The following is an 18,395-nucleotide window of genomic DNA, read 5'->3' on the forward strand; positions in this document are numbered from 1 at the left end:
TGTACTTTAAAATATGCTCTTTCAAACCTGTGAAGTAGAAAATTTGTAGTATACCTTAAAGGGACTATTGACATATTTTCATTAAAAAAAATGTCTAGTATACCTTCAGTAAAGTCCATATATAACACCTCTGTGTATTAAGTCCATTATAGTATGCTTGTATATTAATAACACTTTGTAACCAATAATATCCAATTCTTTTCTCCCTCTTGAGAAAAAGATGAACCATGAAAATGAATGAGGGAAAAATAAGAAGACTTCTTAGGTCTTAATATTTGTAAAAGATTCCATTTCATATGATACAGTTGACTTGAAAGAGAATTTTTTTCTTTATTACCCCCTTCAAAAAAAAAAATCAAAAGTAATGCTTACAGCCTAATTGTTAAATGAACCCAGGTAACCTAGGTTTGGTAAATATCTGTGTGATATTTAAAGTGAGTCACTTTTTACGTAGCAACTTGGTTATCATTTTCTGCATAAATTCGTGTTTGGCTTTTCAAAAGGCAGCAACATTGAAAAACTATCTAGACTATAAGATTTAGTATACTACTTTGCATGGTATATTTTAAGTTAGGATTAACATTTCCTGAATGCATACTTTGTGGGTTAGTACTAGGTGTGTGGGGTATTCCTAGATGTTCTTTACCTTAAATTTGGCAACAGCAGGATAATAAAATAAGTTTCTTCGTTTTGGAATTTCTCAGACTATTTTAAAAGAGTCTTTTGTTATATGACACTGAAACCATTGTTTGTGCAAGTGTGTGTTGTACCTTGTTGGACTGTTGCTTTAGGAAATAAATGTTGGGGAATGCTGATTTAGATGGTAGCCCTGTATGAGTCCGTATATTCAATTGTTTATCAACCTATTGTGATAGCAACTTATTTATGATGTATTAGGGAAATTAGTGGGCCACATTCAGTGGTTGAACTTTTCTCCCCCAATTGCAACAAAAAGTTTCTTTGATTATATAGAATATGTGTCACTCCCCATCCCCCCCATGCCAGCCAAATGGAATGAGGAACATGGGTTTTTAAAGGTATTGAATAGAAAAAGAGAAGGAAGGAAAATGGAGAAGATGAGGAAATTTGGAGAAAAAGGTGTCCTTTGGCAGGAAACTAAATTGGTTAGAAATGGAATGAAGGTGGAGAAAATAGATGGGAGGAGGGAAAGGGAGGAAAGAGCCTTTGGGTCTGTTGGAATAAATGGAAGACTGGTTGTGAGGGAATGGGGAGAGGCACCCCTGTAGATGTAGATTGGAAAATTTAAAAAAAGGACCTGTATACTGCCTGCATGAACAGGAGGAGAGTTACTTTGGCTCTTTTCCTTATTGTCTAAGTCTAGCTCACAAAGTTTTTTTTAAATGTTTAGTGTTTTGACTTGTGGCCTTTGCTTGCCTACCAGCGTCATGTTACTAGGGTGTCTGTGATAGTGCTTATGGGTGGGAATGGGAGTGTCTTTGAGACTTTAAAAGTGACAGGTTTTGTCGTTTATTACTTGAAGTCATTTGGTTTCTTTTACTCTCTCTCTCTCTTTTTTTTTTTTTTTGCTGTGCCCATGGCATGCAAAAGTTTGCTGGCCAGGCATCAAACTCATGCCACAGCAGTGACCAGAGCCACCGCAGTGACAATGCTGGATCCGTAATCTGCTCTGCCCCAAGGGAACTCCTTTATTCCTTTTCTTTACTAGTTGAAAAAAAAAAAAAATTTGTGGAACATTTTTACTTTCGGTATTATTAATCCCTGGGCTAATTCTTAGCTGCGTGTCAGCCCTTCATAGTGTATCACAAATATGTTTATTATCTGGGTTTCACTGTTTGGAGCAGAACTGAGAGGAATAATTTTTTATGGGGAAAGTTGAAAGTATTTTAAATCATTAATACATCGTCTCAGTGTATAACTTTGGGATTTGTATCATCCAAATTGCCAAGCCTTTCTGGATCTGTCTCTTCTAAAGTATCTAGTAAAGTTTGTTAAACATTTATTGATGACAGATTTCTCCCTTTAATATCTTAAACCAGATACATTGAATTATGATTATATTAAATACAGAGTTTTAAATAGACTGTGTTCACATAAGTGCTTTATTAGGTATGAGTTTTGACAGAGTTTACTGCCTTTTGAGAAAGGGCAGAGTCAGAGGATATGCAAGTGTTTCACATTCTGTTTCAAGACTGATGACTAAGAAACGAAACAGAAGCATCTGCGCATATTACATAAGCCAGTAGAAAGTGGGTAACTAAAATCTTTTAGGCCAGATTCACATGTTTGTCCAAAGAAGTTGTTATTGAAAGCATTTAGTTTTGTTAATCAGGCTCTAGAGTGACACTAAAGTGATTTTTAAAAGGTTTTCCAAGTTTTACCTCTCCTCTGGCTAATGATATATTTGCCTCTGTTGTCATAAAATTATTTAAATATCTACTGTGAATCGTATTTCTTCAAGTTTCCCTACAAGTGAAGGAAAGAATAGTAAGCAATAAGAAAACCATGGCAGGGAATCGATTTTAGAGTAAACTAGTCATGGCAAACATACAGGTTAGAGGGGATGTTAGTTTTGAGAATGTGATCAGATTTTTTTTTTAAGTTGCCCAGTAAATTGTGGGGTTTCTTCTTTGTAAATGAGTTATAATTCTAAGTTTCTAGAGTGGCTGTTAGCTTGTGGTGGAGTGCTAAAAATAACTAGAAGACATTTTAGGAAGTCTTTATTGTAGAATGATCAATTCTTTGTTGTCCCTTAGTTGAAGTTCCATTTTTAATTGCCATATATAGTTTATCTCCTTTTTTGCCTCCCTATTGACTCATAGTCTAAAGGTAAATAAATATGATTTATCAAGAAAATCCTTTTTAAAGATTAACAGTTAACCTTATTATCAAGAATTTGTTGTGATTTGCTTAATAATAATATGGATGAGTTAACCTTTTTTGCAAAGTCCACTCAACCCTGGGAAGAAAAATATAATTGTTTTAACTGAATTATAAAATGTCTTTAGATTGGATTAAAGTTTTTGTTAATAGCCTTTAAAGCTCATTGAAAAATTTAAAACTACATTTAAGTGATTATAATAATAATCATCTCATATAATAAATCATGCTGATAATTATATATAATGATGTAAAAATGTGATAAAGGTAGATTCTATTTAGAAATAATCATTTTAAATTAGTTATTATGCATAAAAAGTTGGTTTTCCAGTGTCAACTGAGTTTTTGTTTTAATATTTCATTTGCAAGTTCATTACTGGATTCACTTGATCCTCTTAGGCAGATGGCAAATTAAGATAACTTACGATTGCATAGAATTTTAAAAATATGAAGTACCCTATGTTTATATTAATCACTCATTGAACACAGTATATACTAGGCTGGAGATACAAAAAAGATATGGTACTTGCCCTGTAGAAATGAAAGATATAAAAATGATTTTAAAAGTAGGCATTTCCCAAGTTCCCATTGTGACTCAGTGGTTAACGAATCCAACTAGGAACCATAAGGTTGCGGGTTCGATCTCTGGCCTTGCTCAGTGGGTGAAGAATCTGGCATTGCTGTGAGCTGTGGTGTAGGTCACAGACGCAGCTCAGATCCCACATTGCTGTGGCTGTGGTGTAGGCCAGCAGCTACAGCTCTGATTCTACCCCTAGCCTGGGAACCTCCATATGCCGCGGGAGCGGCTCAAGAAATGGCAAGAAGACAAAAATAAATAAATAAAATAAATAAATAAATAAATAAAAGTAGGCATTTATGAAATTTTGACTAGTAGGATTCATATATAAAAACAGGATAATATCTAAACACCCCAAAAATTTGAATTACAAATTAAATATTGATATCATACCTGTGATATATCTATTAACAGAAGATTATTTATTTTCAAGTTAGTCTTCCTGGATTATCTTTTTGAGCATTTCAATTTTTCATAAATATTTTTCTCTGAAGTCAGAAAAAACTGTTTTTATTGAAATCATCAAAATATCAGAATGTTCATGAAAATGATGACTTTTAAAGTGTATATGACACTGTTATATATGAATATGATTATCTCTTAGTATAACTGAATGAAACTTGGGTCTACTCACCCATGCACAGTAAAGACAATCTACTGACAGCAGGTTGTAGTGAGGAAAAGTGCAGCGTTTATTATAAAGGCGCTATGTAGGGAGAATGGATGGTCTCATGCACAAAAACTCCCCAACTCCCCAGAGGGTCTTAGCCAAGCACTGATTGGTTTGATGGTGAGGTAACAGGTAACGTCACAAGGGTTAGCATTATCAAGCCTTAGGTACCACTAGGTCTGTGGGCTATAAGTTCATGATCATCAGGTAGTTAATTACTTCCATTTGGTGGTGATTTTAGTGTCTGTAAAACAACTCTGAAAGTGTGCATCAGACACTGTTATCCGGGTACTTCAGAGAGAAGCTACAGCAGAGGATACGGGGGGAGGGGTCTATCCCAGGAACATAGTTATATTTTTAACTTTTTGAAGAACCTCCATACTCTTTTTTACAGTGTCTGCACCATCTTCCTTTGGCAGTGCCCAGGAGTTCCCCTTTTGCCACTTCCTCACCAAAACTTGTTATTTCTTGTCTTTTTCATAATAGCGATTCTGAAAGGCATGAGGTAATAGCTCATTATGATTTTGATTTGCATCAACCTGATGATTACTGATGTTAAGCATCTTTTTGTATATTGTTGTCCTTCTGTATGTCTTTTTTTTTTTTTTTTTTTTTGGCCATTTCTTGGGCCGCTCCTGCGGCATATGGAGGTTCCCAGGCTGGGGGTTGAATCGGAGCCATAGTTGCTGGCCTACGTCAGAGCCACAGCAACACGGAATCCGAGTCGTGTCTGCAACCTTCACCACAGCTCACGGCAACACCAGATCCTTAACCCACTGAGCAAGGCCAGGGATCAAACCCTCAACCTCATGGTTCCTAGTCAGATTCGTTAACCACTGCACCATGACAGGAACTCCCATCTGTATGTCTTCTTTTGAGAAATACCTGTTCAAATCTTCTGCCAGTTTTAAAAATCAGATTATTAGGGTTTAGTTGGTATTGAGTTGTATGAGTTCTTTACATATTTTGGATATTAATACCTTATCATATATATGATTTGCAAATATTTTCTCCCACTTGGTAGATTTCTTTTTCACTTTGCTGATGACTTACTTGCTGTACAGAAGCTTTTTTATTTGATGTAGTTCTACTTGTTGAGTTTTGCTTTTGGTGTCCAATCCAAAAAAATCATTGCTAAGACTGATGTTGAGGAGTTTACTACCTGTATTTTCTTCTAAGAGTATTATAGTTTCAGGTCTGATGTTTATGCTTTTAATCCATTTCGAGTTAACTTTTGTGTATGGTTTAAAACCATGATCCAGTTTCATTCTTTTGCATGTGGCTATCCAATTTTCCCAATATCTTTTATGGAAGAAATTGTCCTTTCCACCATTACATTTTCTTGGTTCCTCTGCAGAGTGTTAATTGACCATATACGTATGAGTTTATTTATGGGCTCTCTATTTTCTTGAAAAATGCATGTGTCTTTGTGCTAGTACCGTACTATTTTCATTACTATAGCTTTGTGATATTGTTTGAAGTCAGGAAGCATGATGCCTCCAGCTTTGTTTTTCTTTCTCAGGATTGCTTTGCCTATTCAGGCTCTTTTGCAGTTTCATACACATTTTATAATTGTCTGTTGTATTTCTGTGAACCTGGAAAATGCAATTTTGTTAGGAATTGCATTGAATAAGCAGGTTGTTTTGGGTAGATGGTCATTTTACAATAGTAATTCTTTCAATCCATGAGTGTGGAATATCTTTCCATTTATTTATGTTGTCTTCAGTTTGTTTTATCAGTATCTTATAGTTTTCAGAGTCTATGTCTTTTACCTCCTAGGTTAAGTTTATTCCTAGGCATTTTAATTTTTTGGATACAATTGTAAATGTGATTTTTTTTCTTAATTGCTTTTTCTGTTCATTTTTTGTGTGTAGAAATACAACAGATATTTATGTATCGATCTTGTGCCCTCTAACTTTACTGAATTTGTTTATTGGTTCTAACAGGTTTTTTGCTGGAATATTTAGGGTTTTATATGTGTGTATATTTATATATATATATGTGTGTACACATATACAGGGTTTTATATATGTATATACACACATATATATATAAAATCATGTCGTCTGCAAATAGTGATGATATTACTTCTTCCTTTCTGATTTGGATGCTTTTTTTTTTTTTCTTGCCTAATTGCTCTTGGTAAGATTTCCAATACTGTGTTGAATAAAAGTGGTGAGAGTGGGCATTCTTGTTGGATTCATGATCTTAGAGAAAAAGCAGTTATCTTTTTACCATTGAGTGTGATGTTGGCTGTGGGCTTGTCATATATGATCTTTATTATGTTGAGGTATGTTCCCGGTATATCCACTTTGTTGAGCATTTTTATCATAAATGGATGTTGGATTTTTGCAGATTCTTTTTCTGCATCTATTGAGGCAATCATATGATATTTATCCTTGATCTTGTTAGTGTGACATTGATTGATTTGTGGATGTGGAACCACCCTTGCATGCCTGGAATAAATCCCACATAAGTGTGGTTTAGGATCCTTTTCATATATTGTTGAATTTGATTTGCTAATACTTTGTTGAAGGTTTTTGCCTCTATGTTTATTAGGAATAATGGCTTGTAATTTTCTTTTTTTGTGGTGTACTTGTCTAGTTTTGGTATCAAGGTAATGGTGGCCTCATAAAATGAGTTTAGAATTGTTTTCTCCCCTTCTGTGTTTTGAAAGAGTTTGAGAAAGATTAACACATAAAAAAGTTTGGTAGAATTCACCAATGAAGCCATGTAGCTTTGGACTTTTGTTTGTTTTGCTTTTGTCTTTTTCTCCTTTTAGGGCCACACCTGCAGCATGTGGCGGTTCCCGGGCTAGGGGTCTAATCGGACCTGTACCTGCCAGCCTGCGCCAGGCAACAGCAACGCCAGATCCGAGCCATGTTGGCGACCTGCACCACAGCTCACAGCAACACTGGATCCTTAACCCACTGAGTGAGGCCAGGGATTGAACCCACAACCTCATGGTTCCTAGTAGATTCGTTTCCACTGGGCCACAACAGGAACTCTGGAGTTTTGTTTGTTTAGAGGGTTTTTTTTTTATTACTGCTTTAATCTCTTTACTAATAATTGGTCTGTTCAGATTTTTCTTTCTTTTTCTTTTTTCTTTTCCTTTTTTTTTTTTTTTTTTTTTGCCTTCGTAGGGCCACACCTGCAACAGATGGAAGTTCCCAGGCTAGGGGTCATATTGAAGCTGCAGCTACCGGCCTACACCACAGCCACAGCAACATCAGATTTGAGCCGTGTCTGAGACCTATACCACAGCTCATGGCAACACCAGATTCTTTAACTTACTGAGTGAGTCCAGAGATAGAACCTACCTCCTGATGGATACTAGTCAGATTCTTATTCCACTGAGATGCAACAGGAACTCCCTGTTCAGATTTTCTATTTCCTCATGATTAAGAATTGGCAGTTTGTGTTTTCTAGGAATTTATTCAAGTATAAACTCTCATATATTATTATTATTTGCTTTTTAGGGCCTCACCTCTGGTATATGGAAGTTCCCAGGCCAGGGGTTGAATCAGAGCTGCCACTGCCAGCCTGTGCCCCAACCCCAGTAATGTGGGATCTGAGGCTGGTCTGTGACCTACACCACAGCTCACGGAAACAGTGGATCCTCAACACACTGAGCAAGGCCAGGGATTGAACTTCCATCATCATGGATACTAGTTGGGTTTGTTTCCGCTGAGCCACAATAGGAACACCCATATATTAAATGCTTAATTTCAGCTGTTTCTTTCAGTTTTGCCATATGTACCTGAAAATTTTTAAAAATTGTTTAATGAAATTTTGTTAATGTCCTTGTGTGCACACTTCAGTATCTAGATTGCTTTGTGAGTCTGTTTTGATTGTCCACATTTTTCTCTTAGTTTTTAATCATATGGTGCATCTCTTGGCATACTTAACAAAGACTTAATTGAATCTGGATGTGGTGAATAAAGAATTGTGGAGGCTTCTGGTGATGTTTACTTGTTTCAGAGAATGTTCATCTTTGCCCTGCATGTCAGCTAGAATGTAAGTCAAGGGAAGAGCTGAGTTAAGGCTGAGTTGCAGTTTTGTTTAATTTCTGTCTCTGTCTGGTTCTCTCCCATTCATAGAGGTTAACCCTCTGTGTTTTTAATTGATAACCTGAAATATTCACTAGGCTTCTCCTTCAGTATGCCCTGACCTCATAGAGGTAGTCCTGTGATCCCTAGAGGGGAGAAGGTAGAGGGGAAGACATTCTTTTTGAGGGTCCATGGCATGAAAACTATTTCATAATAGCATTGATAAGTTCTCTTACAAGTATACAGTGGCATTTCCCAGAGGCTTTCATGACTTGCGAAGAGTTTGTGTAGAAGCAGAAAAGAGAATAGAGCTATGGGTTTGCAAAAATACAAAGTAATGCCACTCTTTTTGCTTCTTTTTTTTTTTTTTTGAGGGAAAGATAATTTCATGACAATGTTATCGTAAGAAATTTGTTATCTAAAAATTAAATGCTTTTGGAGTTCCCGTTATGGTGCAGCAGAAACGAATCCAACTAGAAACCATGAGGTGGTTGGTTCGATCCCTGGCCTCGCTCAGTGAGTTAAGGATCCAGCATGGCCGTGAGCTGTGGTGTAGATCGCAGATATGGCTCAGATCTGGTGTTGCTGTGGCTGTGGTGTAGGCCAGCAGCTACGGCTCTGATTCAACCCCTAGCCTGGGAACTTCCATATGCCGCAGGTGCGACCCTAAGAAAACAAAATAAATAAGTGCATTTTCAGTAGATGGAAACAAAGCTCTCAAAAATAATACTTTTCATAGAGGGCTTTAAAAAAATAAAAACTAAATGCTTTCAATATTTATCAATTTTAGCTTCTAATCTAGTAAAGCAAGAGCTATAACCTGCCTAATCAAAAGTTCCTTGTCATGCTCAATAATAAAGAGATCCTGAGACCAAAAGTTTGAGAATTGCTGTTCTAGTCTATTCCGCTTTCAGAGGCTCTGCTTATCTTTTTAGCTTCTGTATTTGGTACATGCTTTGAGAGAAAAGTTGGCAGCATGTTTGGGCCACAACGTGCTTCTTCTCACTTCTCATTTCTCATAGTATTTCGTTATAGTGCATCCTTAGTTTTGTGTTGCCAGTCCTGTGAATCTGCCACAGCTTCTCTTGGTTTGTCTGTTCCCTGGCAGCAGCACTCTGTGCAGGCAGAATCTAAGTCTTCAGCTCGTTATCTTGTGTTCAGGGAAAATATGGATGTAGAAAGTCAGCTTACATCTCTGCAGTTCTCTTCCCCTCCAGAACCATAGTCTCTCTGTTCCTGGATGCTTCAGCAGTGGATTTAAGCAGATTCCCCCCCACCCCCCGTTGTATCCTACTATTCTAGCTGCTCTTGGTCAGGATATATTTGACAGTGGTTTTCTGTCATACTCTGAATCCTAAAAATAAAACTATTTTATTTTATTTTATTTTTAATTCTCACACAATGGAAGAAGAGCCATTATTTGTTTTTAATTTTGAAGACAATTTTTGAAAACTGCCCCCCCCCATTTTATTTTACATTTATTTTTTTGCTTTTTAGCACCGTACCTGTGGCATATGTTCCCAGGCTAGGGGTCAAATTGGAGCTACAGCTGCGAGGCCTACACCACAGCCACAGCAACATGAGATCCAAGCCGAGTCTGCAACCTACACCACAGCTCATGGCAACACACATCCTTAAGCCATTGATCAAGGCCAGGGATCGAACCCACGTCCTCATGGATACTAGTCAAATTTGTTTACACTGCATCGCAATGGGAACTCCACTGTTTTTAAATGATGATGTATTTGATATATACCAAAGAATATCGGAAACATAAGTTATAAGACATAATAATGAAACACTGTAAGACTGTGAACCTGCTATTTATTCAGTATAGGAGATAGAACATTAGCCGTGCTGCTGAAGTTCTGTCTTGACCCCCTTTCCCTACTCCGCAGGTAACCATTAGGCTTAAATTTGATAATTTTACTCAAGCAAAAATCCCCGCTGCCTCTCTTTCTGCCAGTAGTTATAGCTCCCGACTTACATTTTTGGTGTTTACCTCCATAATTAAAAATAACAATCATATACTATAATTTCTTGGAAATGTTTTACTGCTTTACTAAGATGTATTTTACATATGATAAAATTCACCCAGTCTGTGGGTACAATACAGTGAGTGATTTTTTTTTTTTTAAGTAAATTTATGGAGTTGTGAAACTATCACCACAGTCAGTTTTGGAACTTTTTCGTCACCCCCAAAATTTCCCTGGATACTATTTGCAGTCAGTCTCCCTTTCTACCGACCGCTGCCCTGTTGTCTGTCTCTTAAATTTCCTTTTCCTGGACAATTCGTGGAAATGGAATCATAGAATAAGTAGTCTTTTGCTTATTTTATTACTTAGTATAATGTTTTTGAGGTTGATCCAGGTTGTAATATGTGTGATTTTTTAAAACTGCCAAATAGTAATCTGTTGTATAACTATACCACATTTTATATATCCATTCATCATTTGGCTCTTCAGTTTTTGGCTTCATGAATAATGTTTTTATGAACATTTGTGGCAAGTCTTTGTGTGGATATGTTTCTATTTTTGTTGGATTGATTCTTAGCGTTATTCCCAAGTTACAACTTTTTTTTTCTTTAGCAGGCTTAAATTTTTGAGAAACTACCAAACTTTTTTCCAAAGTGTTTGTAGCATTTTACATTCTCACCAGCAGTGTTGTTTGGGTGTTCCAATTTCTTGTCATCCTAACACTTCTTATTATTTGTGTTTTTTATTATAGCCATTTTCATGGGTGTATAGTAGTATTTTATTGTAGCTTTAATTTGCATATTCTTAGTTACTAATGATGCTGATCACCTTTTTAGCTATGTGTGTATATTTTCACTTATTAGCTATATGTGTATATTCTTTGGGAAAATGTTGAAGTTTATTGCCCATTTTCAAAATCATATTGACTTCTTTTTAAAATTTTTTTATTATACTTGATTTACAATGTTGTGTCAATTTCTGCTGTACAGCAAAGTGGCCCAGTTATACATATATATACATTCTTTTTCTCTATTTATCTTTATTTATCTTTCTTTTCTATCTAACTTAATGATGAAATATATTCTAGCTGCGTCAAAACTCAAAGTATTGTTCTGTATTCTCTGTTGACAAACTTGTCTTAGAAGCAAATTTGGAGGAAAAAAATAGGTTCTTATTTTTTCTGTTTGATAAGAGCATAGTCTTGTATAATGTGATGAAAACAGTTTGTGACCTAGGGTCTAACCAGTGTTGATTTACATATTTTTTAATTTGTCTTCTTATTCAAAGGTACTTTGAAAATGGTTGAGTACTAGCTGGCTTTAGCTGTTCAATGCTTTCTAAATTGAATGGTTAACTTGATTATGAGATTTTAGTTGTCACTCAAGAAAATCTTTAATCAAGTAAAAATTTTAGTTTTTATTTTCCTCTTAGCTACAAAATACTATTTTGTCTATTGTATATCCCCCCTGACTCTTAAGAGAGTATTTTAAAGAACATAAATTATTACAAATAGAAAGAAAATAAATAATCTTCTAATATAAGAAAGACTACATTGAGCATTTGGAATTAATTTAGGTAGTGGTATTCTATTGATTGATAATTAGCTTTCTTGGACAAGATGGAATTGAAATAATTTCCTAGAGATTGTTTTATCACATGGTTACAGAGTTCCCTTCATGGCTCAGCAGTAATGAATCTGACTAATATCCATGAGGATGCAGGTTCAACCCCTAGCCTCGCTCAGTGGGTTAAGGATCCAGTGTTGCCATGAGTTGTGGTGTAGGTCACAGACGCAGCTCAGATCTGGTATTGCTATGGCTGTGGTGTAGGCCAGCAGCTGCAGCTCCAATTTGATCCGTAGCCTGGGAACCTCCATATGCTGTGGGTATGGCCCTAAAAAGACAAAACAACAACAAAAAATATTAGCTTTACAGATATACTGATAGGTCAAAGCATTTCTGTTACCAGCTCTGTGTTTGGATCACTTACCCTCTCTAAATCTGTTTATTCATCAGTAAAGTGGAGTCAATATTAGTGCCTACCTGATGGGGTTAATGAAATCATTAAAAGAGTAATGCATGTGTTTGTCATGGTTCCTGGCACATAACGTTGAAGAAATGTTAGCTGATTATTATGAAACAGGAAATTAGTTAAGTGTGGAAATAGATCCAGAGCTTGAACCCAGTATGTGGACTAGGTTTAAAATTGTTCAAGTTTAAAATTTCATTACATATGAACTTTTTATTATTCCCCTCTGCTTTTAGCAAAACACAAAGTCTAGGGTCTCTTCCATCCCAGACCTATGCTTTTTCATTTAGGCTGGTGAGTGTCTTAAAAAAATTTTATGTCATAGTCTCCATTGTGAATCTAAAATCTATGAGTCCTCTTTCTAAAAAAAATATACATGCAAAATTTTATGCACAATTTGGGCAGGTTCCTCCTGCTGCCTTTAAAACCCTATCTATGGAAACCCTGTTCTTAGAAAATGAATTGATTTTGGCATGAAGTTGTTAAGGGGAAAATGGGCCTAGTTTAGATAGTCTTGCATCTCAAAGTAACTAAGGCAAGAAAAGAAGCTGTATTTCCTAGGTTCCTCTTTATTGTAATGCATTTATATCATCTTCATCAGGGACTTCATATATTACTTGATTCTGATAGTAATAAAGTTGTTAACCATATTCCAAAAATTTTTAAGAGCTTATCCTAAGCCAGATGTCACTTATATAAGCAGAATACTACTTTGGTGAGCCAAACTATTTGCAGTGCAGTATTGTAGCCAAACTATATTGCAGAGCAAATAATATTTATTGATTGTTACCTGTGTACATGTATGTTCCCTACTAAGTACCTTACATGATTATTTCACCCATTTAAAAGTAGATTCCACTGTTGCTCCCATTTTGCAAATAGAACATCTAAGATTAAGCCTACATTTTCCTTGAAGTTACACAACTTTAACTGGGAGAGTCTAGGTTCAAATCCAAGTCTTTTTATAAGGCTACATGCTTTTAACTACCATGCTGAGTTACCAAAGGTAAAAAGTTTAGTACTTTAGTTAAGTTGTACCCATTTATCATTGTTAAATGTAAAATTTCTCTTTGCCCTTTTGAAATAATGAAATAGCTTATCTTCCCTATTTTCCCCAAATCGTAGTTGTAATTGTTATCTGATATTGATATGTAATGTGAAATAAACTTTATAAAGATCATTTAAATCTATATTTTGAGATTTTTAATAATATAGGGAAGAACTTTTTTCTTTTTTTCTTTTTCTTTCGATGGCCACACCTGTGGCATGTTAAAGTTCCCTGACCAGGGGTCAAATCGGTGCTGCTGTGATCTGCACCACAACCATGGCAACAAAGCCACATCTGTGAACTACACTGCAGCTTGTGATGACACTGTGTCCTTAACCCAACTGAGTGAGGCCGGGGATTGAACCTGCATCTTCACTGAGACTGTGTCAGGTCCTCAACCTCCTGAGCCACAGTGGGAACTCCCTAGGGAAGAACTTTTTAATAAAGGTGCACTATAACTTGGCAGTATGTTATTTGGAATCATTAAACCAAAAACAGCTGGCTTATTTGTGATTCAGTGTTCCAATAGGCTTTGATCTATAAGAGCTAGGATGGCAAGCAGTAGGAGGCTTTTATTATTTAGTTATTCTGATGATGAAAGATTATTTAGTTTGAATTTATTCCGAATAATTGTGGACAATACCACAAATACTTGATTGCAAACTGAGGCAGATGACGATTTAAAATTACTTAGCTTAAATCACTTGATAGTGTTTTTCTAACTATAGTCCTATTCTTTCTTTTAAATTTTTGAATTTGATTCTATGTTTATAAGAATTTGGACAGATTAGATGGAGGAAGATTTGTGCACTCTTGGCAGTAAGAGTCCAGATAGATAAGTAACTTATATCTCAGAGAAATCTGAAGTGTTTAAGCATAGTCATTTATATTAGCATGGTGAGTGTACAGTGAAATGAATCTTACTGTCTCCTTGTCCAGAAATAGAAAAGTCTCTTGAAAAAGATATTTAGCTTCCTTAAAGAGTAAAAGTAGAAAAAATAACTTTCAAAGACTTGGACATTGCCATTTCATCAATTTAGTATACTAACTATGCATTTATATGTACTAGCTGTCCATATAAAGGAGAAGTGTGGACCAATTTTTACTTACTTCTGTTTGTATTTGAAAGCAATATCTTAGAAATGCTTTCTTTTTAGTAGGACCACTTATTTTTTAAAACATATTCTGTACCCTCCAGTAGATTTTTTAGAGGCTGTTATTAGGCAGTTTTAGTCTCTACAATATATCTGCGATTTTGAAAATACGTAGAGAGATCCATCTTAGGTAACTAAAATAGCTGTTATGAAGCCTTTAGATGCTATTCTATTTATGAAGCTCTTATTCAAAGTATATATTACATATATAATTTTTTTTGGTCTTTTTTTTTTTTTTTTGCCTTTTCTAAGGCCACTCCTGTGGCATCTGGAAGTTCCCATGCTAGGGGTCAAATCAGAGCTGTAGCCGCCAGCCTACGCCACAGCCACTGCAACGCGGGATCCAAGCCGCCTCTGTGACCTACACCAACAGCTCACGGCAACGCCAGATCCTCAACCTTCCGAGCAAGGCCAAGGATCAAACCCGCAACCTCATGGTTCCTAGTCGGATTCATTAACCACTGTGCCATGATGGGAACTCCCTACATAAAAAATTTTAGCCACTCTGATCTTCTGGTTTCTTGGTACATAGATAATAAAGCAAAAACTTTAAAAGGAAAAAAGAAAATATTAAGTTATAATCTTCATGCTCTATCACAGGGATGGGGAAATGGAAATACATTTTAGAAGTATATACTTCAAAACAGAAAAAAATTATTATTAAAAGTGATGTTTATGGAGTTCCTACCGTGGCTAAGATCCATGAGGATGTGGGTTCAATCCCTGGCCTTGCTCAGTGGGTTAAGGAACCGGAGTTGCTGAGAGTTGTGGTATAGGTTGCAGACTCGGCTGGGATCTGGGATGGCTGGCCACGGTGTAGGCCAGCAGCTACAGCTCTGATCTGACCCCCAGCCTGGGAACTTCCATGTGCTGCGGTGTGGCCTTGAAAAGACCAAAAAAAAAAAAAAAAAGTGATGTTTAGGAGTTCCTGTTTGTGGCTCGGTGGTAACAAACCCGACTAGTATCCATGAAGATGAGGGTTTGATCCCTGGCCTTTCTTAGTGGGTTAAGGATCTGGCATTGCTGTGAGTTGTGGTGTAAGTTGCAGACACGGCTCGGATCTGGCATTGCTATGGCTGTGGTGTAGGCCAGCAGCTACAGCTCTGATGTGACCCCTAGCCTGGGAACTTCCATATGCCACGGGTGTGCCCCCTGCCAAAAAAAGTGATGTTTATCTGGTGGGCCTGGACAGATGAAGCATACATGAGGTTTCTGTTTGATATTAATTTCAAAAGTGTTTATATTGTGGACTTTGTCATTGCTTTTTTGGGATGGTTGGTAATTTTTCAAAGTTTTGTGATTAAGTAATTACTAATTTCGGCATAATATATTACCGATAGAATTACTATAAAAGGTAGAACCGTTTGCTTTAAATCTGATTGCGTTAGAAAACATTATCCTTGAACTATTAAAGCCTTCTCTTTTGCAAAAATGGCTGATTCTAGGGCTGGAGTGGGGAAAATACAGGATGAATGAAGATCAAGTGCTTAGGCAAACAGATTCTAAAAGGCTAAAGCTGGAACAATTGGAGAAACAAAATAAATAATTGTAATGTTTAATTTTAACTTCAAGAATAAAATAAATATCCATGAGTCTATACTGATAGAAATAAATGATTAGTAAATAAATGAAGCAGAAGGACAAATATTCCCTACAAAAGACTTCCAAATAATTGTATATTCTTTTCCTTCTAAGAGGTGGAGCTTGACTGTCCTGTTTAGAGTGGGGTGGACCTAGTGACTCATCTTAAAAGCTGACTACATGTTTGCCAGGCTGACAGAGGACAGTGTTGGGCATTCTAGGCAGAGTACAATTAAAGGCGTTGAGATAGCAAAACATGTTCTTCCAGTTTAGAGCAGCTGGAACCAAGGTCATATGTGTAACAAAGAAATATATATGCTGGGTTACATTATTTAGACTTCATCTCGTGATCAGTGGTTTCAAATATTAGAAGATACGAGAATCTCCTAGGCAGCTCCCCTATTAAAAAAAAAGACGTTTTATAATATGATGTACAGGAAGTGGATTTTGGAATAAGAGACTGAAAAGCAGTCTATAGAGAAGTGACAAAAATAAATGTGAGGAATAGTGCAGATACCAAGATCAGAGAATTTAAGAAGGATATTCAGTGTCAAATGTCATTAAAAAAAGAAAGAGGAGTTCCCATTGTGGCGCAGTGGTTAACGAATCTGACTAGGAACCATGAGGTTGCGGGTTCAGTCCCTGCCCTTGCTCAGTGGGTTAACGATCCGGCGTTGCCGTGAGCTGTGGTGTAGGTTGCAGACGCGGCTCGGATCCCGCGTTGCTGTGGCTCTGGCGTAGGCCGGTGGCTACAGCTCCGATCCAACCCCTAGCCTGGGAACCTCCATATGCCGCGGGAGCGGCCCAAGAAATAGCAACAACAACAACAATAACAACAACAACAAAAGACAAAAAAAATTTTTAAAAAATTAAAAAAAAATAAAAATTAAAAAAAAAAGAAAGAGATGCCTGATAAACTTGGTTTGGAAATACATGGATTGCTCATGACTTTGAGGTAAGTCTGGAGGAATATGTGAGGATAAGCCAAGTTGCAGTGGATTGAGAAGTGAATGAGAAGGGCAAGGTAGAGGAACTCTTTGGCAGAACACTCCTTCGAGACTGCTGCTGTTGTTGGGAAGGAGGGCATTCGGGGAGGTGGAAGTTTGGCTGGGGGGCCAGGGTTAAAGGGGAGACTGTTGGAAGATGAGAAAGATGTGTTTGTGTTTGTACAGTGAAGGGAAGAACCCAGTGGAAGAGGTGACGATGTGTTAGGGGAGGGATAAGTGAGTGGGGAACTGGAATGATGAGGGACTGTTTCTTATGCAAATGTGAGTTTTGAGAGGGGAGACTCGCTTCTCACAGATAATCAGTAAGGAAAGTTGGTCTATATAAACACGGAAAGTCATTGTAGAGAGCAGGAAACTGAGGAGGCTTATTACTGTGGCTTCTCTTTTGCTTTCTGACGGAGGAAACAATTTTATGTGGTGATGGAGTAAGTTGAAGTGTCAAGAACCTTGAGAAAAATGTGTTTTAGAGTTGAAATGGTTGCCGTGATAAACAGAAATGGAGGAAACCTAGGACAGCTGAAAATCTTGCCAAACAAATTCAGTAGTATGTTTAAAGATACTATGTCATGATCAAGTGGATAGAGCTTATTCTAAGAATTCAAGATTGATTTAACATTAGAAAATTAGTTATTGTAATTCACCATTTTACAAACTAAAATAGAAAAACCATATGATCATCTTACTTGATGCAGCAAAAGCATCTGACAGAATCCAATGCTCACTGTCATGATAAAGGTACCCAGTAAACTTGGAATAAAAGGTAACTTTCTCAACTTCATCAAGCCCATGTAGGAAAAACTATAACAGTGAACATCATACGTAATGGTGAAAGACCGAAAGCTTTCTGCCTGAGATCGAGAACAAAATAAGAATGTTCGTTTTCACCATTTCTATTCAACATCGTAGAAGAAATTCTAGCCAGAATAAACAGGCAAGAAAAACCAAACAAAAGGCATCAGATTAGAAATAAAGAAGTAAAACTGTCTTTATTCGCAGATTACATGATCATCTATATAGAAAATACAAATGGAGAGATATACTTTGGTAATGAATTGGATACTCATTATTATGTGAATTCTTTCAAAATATATCTATAGATGCACTGCAATCCCAATAAAAATCCCAAGTTGTTTTATAGAAATGAACAAGGTAATTCTAAAAGATATAGCAATATAATAGCCTAGTAGCCAAAACAACTTTGAAAAAGGAAAAAAATTGTAAGATTGACTACCTAATTTAAAGACTTATTAGAAAACCTCAGTAATCATAATAGTGTGATACTGATATAAATGGGAACAAATAGAAGAAATAGAAAAATGGAACAGAGTAGACGTTTGATACATGGAACAACATGAGTGAATCTGAAAATAACTCTACTGAATGAAAGAAGGCAGACAAGAAAAAAGTGTATAATGTATGATCCCATCTAAGTAGGACTTTAAAATA

At 36.4% G+C, this 18,395-nt stretch overlaps 1 protein-coding gene across 1 annotated transcript in view; it reads left to right on the top strand.

The window, feature by feature from the left end:
* SCAMP1 (secretory carrier membrane protein 1) overlaps positions 1-18,395 on the top strand; it is a 102,756-nt gene that overhangs the window by 53,033 nt on the left and 31,328 nt on the right. The gene's annotated exons all lie outside the window — the stretch shown is intronic.

The sequence above is a fragment of the Phacochoerus africanus genome, chromosome 4 (assembly GCF_016906955.1).
Source record: "Phacochoerus africanus isolate WHEZ1 chromosome 4, ROS_Pafr_v1, whole genome shotgun sequence".
Classification (NCBI taxonomy): domain Eukaryota; kingdom Metazoa; phylum Chordata; class Mammalia; order Artiodactyla; family Suidae; genus Phacochoerus; species Phacochoerus africanus.